This window comes from Theobroma cacao, chromosome 4, assembly GCF_053813885.1.
Source record: "Theobroma cacao isolate CCN51 chromosome 4, ASM5381388v1, whole genome shotgun sequence".
Taxonomy (NCBI): Eukaryota; Viridiplantae; Streptophyta; class Magnoliopsida; order Malvales; family Malvaceae; genus Theobroma; species Theobroma cacao.
Window position 1 is genome coordinate 859006 of NC_142642.1, and position 4779 is coordinate 863784.

General features: G+C 31.7%; 1 pseudogene; it reads left to right on the forward strand.

The window, feature by feature from the left end:
- Positions 1 to 2305: 2305 nt before the first annotated feature.
- LOC18600788 (putative long-chain-alcohol O-fatty-acyltransferase 5 pseudogene) lies at positions 2306 to 3341 on the forward strand (annotated as a pseudogene).
- Positions 3342 to 4779: the final 1438 nt, after the last annotated feature.

Genomic DNA, 4779 nt, shown 5'->3' on the forward strand with positions numbered 1-4779 from the left:
AAGAAAAAGAATTTGAAGAAAATTAGGAAATAAAGTCTGAAAATATAAACCCATAAATTCTAAAATTTAAGAGTTAAAAATGTATACTTATTAGCTTTAAAAATGAAGATCTGAAGCTAGAAGCTTAAGTGTTGATGAAAGTGGAGTATAAATGAAAAATGAAGAAAAGAAAGAAAGATTTTCCTTTCTCTCTCCTAGGGTTCGGTTGTGATGAAAAATAGAGTTGAGAGTTGTGGGTTTGGTAAACAAAGAGGTAGGAGAATGAAGAAGTAAGAAAAGAAAAGGAAAGGAAAAGAAAGGAAGAAAAAGAAAAGAAATTGATTTTTATTGTAAAGAGGAAAGTGGCATCGGGAAAAAAAAGAAGAAGAAGAAAAATGATGCCTTTTTGGGGAATGATGGCCGGCAATGGAGAAAGAAAGAAGAGTCAAAGCTTCCTTTAGAAGCTTTGGCCAAGCTAAATGGTAAAAATACCATTTGACCCTCCAAAGTTCTCATCCTTTTTAATTAAGTCCTCCCATCATTCTTTTAATTCCAATTTTCTTCTATTTTTCTTCCTTAACACTTGTACAAATAAAATATTAAGTTTATACCTCACCAACGCATCTCTATAATATTTAAATATATACTTACCCTATCTTATTTTATTTAACGAAGGCATGCGGGTCCCACCAACATCGTTTTTCCTTCAAAATTCTTCCTTATCTCTTCTCCCCCACGTAAATTAACTATATAATCCTCCTTCATGACTAATTTCAACAACGAATAAAATATTAATATTTTAATATTATTTTGTTAATAAATATTATTTTATTTTAAAATTCTCCACTTGTCTCCTTGAGTCCCAAAGTGTCTCACTTTGCCTCGGTTTACTTCCCAATTGCCTTCTAACTTCACTAACTAGTCACCGATAAAATATTATTATTTTATTATTATTTTTTCGTGTGCGGAATATTTTATTTCAAAATATTCTTTCCATCAGTCTCCACTCTTTCACACTTAATTTAGCTTCAATTGACCCTTGTCCTATCCATAACGTCATATTGGCTTCTATATTGAGGGTACGGGGTGTTACAGGTATTCACATAATATCCACTTTTTACCTCATTAATGAGGTATCAAGATTTGGTAGCCTAACAGTGTATAGAAGTTATATACTATTAATGCATCAAATATTAATCCTATGTATAATCGGGTTCAATGAGTACCGGGTATTCAGGAGTTACAATAATTGGGTTCGGGTTTAAGGTATCTTAATTAAGGGTTTGAGTTCAAGGTTGATACTTGAAACCTACCCGAACTTGAGTTGAGTATTAAAAGCCTTACCAAAATCCACCCCATAACCGAATATAAAGTACCTAAACTCTATGTTATCAAGTTAGGTGCGTGCAAATACTTGTATAACAACCCCCTATTTACATCCTCACAGATCCAATATCTTTTAAAGAATGAGTGATCATAATAACAATACTAATAATTGTTGTTGATCAAAACATTATTATTCAAAATAAAATAATTAATATTTTATTTTAAAAAAATTTCACATCTTTAAATAAATAATACTAATCACATAAAGTGTATTTTAACTTTTAAAATTTACCCTAAATTAAAAATGTCCAACTTATTGAACTAATTCTCTGTACTTTTTGGCCTGATTTCCATTTCCTTTATTTTTCTTTCCAACCTACCTCTCATTAATTCTTTGCCCTCAAGTCTTTCTTTCTTTCACTAGGAGAACTTCCTTTATTAATCTCTTCCAACGACAAAATCATAATTGCAGCTTCACATACACACCTCGCATATGTAGACACATGTTTGTTTTCATTTTTGTTGTTCATGTCTTCAATTTAGATATTTTTAATTTGTTATAACGTTTATGGTAAGGTAAAACCTTGTTTATAATTTGCACCAACCATTCGGGGTGAGTATGGGAGTGATAAACGTTAAGTATCTTTGGTCAATCGTTGTAACTATAGTTGGATCATTCCTTGAAAACCATCTTTATTGGTTCAGGACAGATTTCTGATATACTTCACATCTTATTAAAAATCATTAAATTACAAATTGTTCACGAAATTATAAATTATCTTAAAAATAAATTTAAATTTATCAATTCGAATTAATATAAAATGACTTTAGATCATTAATTATTCTTAATAACAATTATATATGAAAATAAATTTAAAATAAGATCACCTAACCGAAATATAAGATCAACGTTCGTGTTCAATGGTACATTTGTTGTCATATTACAAGTACAAACGAAGCATATTGGGTGGAGGAGAGCGCAATGTGTGAAGCCAAAGAAATGGAGGGTAAGCTCAAGAACTTCATCAGGTTATGTGTTTTGACCATAGCAGTTCTTCTCTATAGTTACTTCATTGCAGCAAAGATCCCAAAAGGTTCGCCAAGGCTCATCTCCCTCCTCCCTGTCATCACCCTCCTATCTATCCTCCCCTTTGACCTCAACAGCTTACATATCGGTTTCCCGACCTGCTGTTGCGTCGCTTGGCTTGCCAACTTCAAGCTCCTCTTATTCGCCTTCGATCAAGGCCCTTTGTCAGTACCTAAACATGATCTTCTTTGTTTCATCCTCATGGCTTGTTTCCCTTTCAAAATCAAACAAAACCCATCTCCAAAAAAACCATTTGAAACCAAGACTAATCCAAATTTAGAGGCTGCAACTAGAGCTACAATTGTATCGACAGTGGTTTATACTTATAACAACTATGAACACTACTTTAACAAACACGTTTTGTTCATTTATTTTTTCTACACTTACCATGAAGTACGACTTCTCCTTGCCTTGGCTGCAACCCCAGCTCAACTCCTTCTTGGCGTTGAACTCGAGCCACAGTTCAACGCACCACTCTTTTCCACTTCACTACAAGATTTTTGGGGCCATAGGTGGAACCTTAGGGTCTCAGAGATTCTACGTGCCACCGTATATATTCCCGTACGTCGTATTTCTACGCGTATAACTGGACCTCTATGGGGCCTCATTGCCTGGTGTTTTTCTGACATTTTTAGTCTCGGGTTTGATTCACGAATTGCTTGTTTATCATATGACCCGTGAAAGACCGACATGGGAAGTGACTTGGTTCTTCATCTTGCAAGGAGTTTTCGTGGATATGGAGATAGTATTGAAGAAAAAATTGGTGGCGACGATCAAATTTCGGCTTCACAGGGCAATTTCAGGACCATTGGCTTTGGCAAATATAGCAGTGGCTGCTGGCTGGCTGTCTTATACACAAGCTCTGCGAAAAGGTATAGATGAAAAACTCATCAAAGAGTTCAATATGTTCATGCAGTTTCTCAAGGGCATGGTTATAAGCAAATACTAAGTGATTGCTTCACTAGTGAAGGCCAAATGGCTTGTGATAGCTAGAGTAAACATATGCAGCTCCTTCAATAATTCCTTGCTACTACTTTCATAATATTTTATTATATATATGTTTAGCTGCTAATTATTTTCATTGAAAAATCATTAAGATTTTTTTTTATAATTGGAGGAAGAGGATTCAAATCCTGCTCTTTTTTTTTTTTTTAAATTTCCATAGTATTCAATAGAAATGGGAACTAAAGTTCATCTTTTTATAGAGATTTTGCCAAGTACGCCCCGAACAAAATAAAGGGGTATACTTATACAAAATCGTTTCCAACACCCAGGTGATCAAAAGCCACACCTGGAAAAAGACCCTGTACACCAGCCTTAAATGAACAAAAAGAAAAACACAGCATAACCCAATCATCAACACAGGGTTCTAAGGCTTATAAGAATTGAGAGACGTTCCCATGTTAAGCTTTAAGGTCTTGATGCACAAGGCTCTTTAAATAAAGAATGATGTACCAATCAATAAGTAGAATACTTAGATGTAAAAACCATTAAGATTTAAATTAATATTTGTGATTAATTCTCATTTTATAATTAATGGATTTATATTAGCCCACCACAAAGTGCCACTTCATTAATGAATAAAAATAGAAGTCTTTAAGGTCTTGAAAATAGATATGAAAAAATTGTTTTGGGTATACTCAAATAAAAAAATATAAGCATAATATCTAAAAAAGCCCTTAACTATTTCAAAAAATTCAAATAAGTCTTTATACTTTTATTGTGTTCAATTAAACCCTTATATGTTTTATTTTGAGTCAAATAAGTTTTTATACTTTTATTTTGAACCAAATAAGCCTTTGTATATTTATTTTAAGTCAAATAAGCCCTTATCACTAATGATTAACTTAGTTAAAATATTATTTATCATTTTATACCTTATGAAGTTGATGTGACATGCTAAAATTTCATAATTGATAATGATATGATATACTAATATATCATAACTGATAATGAAGTGGTATGTTCATTTGACATAATAACATGACCATATAACATTTTTCACCTTTTATATTAACGTCATATCAGTGTCACGTAAATATAAAATAATAATAGCATTTTGGCTAATGACAATTAGTCAATTATTAGTCATAAGAGCTTATTTGATCTAAAATAAAAATATACGAACTTGATTGAATCCAATAAAAAAAAAGAGCTTATTTAAATTTTATTGAATAATTTAAAAACTTATTTGAGCATTAAGCCAAAAAATAATATTTTCACTTTCTTTCTAAACTCTCTTAAGAATTTTTCTCAAATCCCTCTCTTGTTCCTCAAGTACAGAGGCATTCAAATCAAAATAAAACCTCTCTCTCTTTGATCTATTATTAAGAACATTTGCAAAAAAATTATTTTTTCTTTATGGGTAAAAAAATTCAAAATTATAA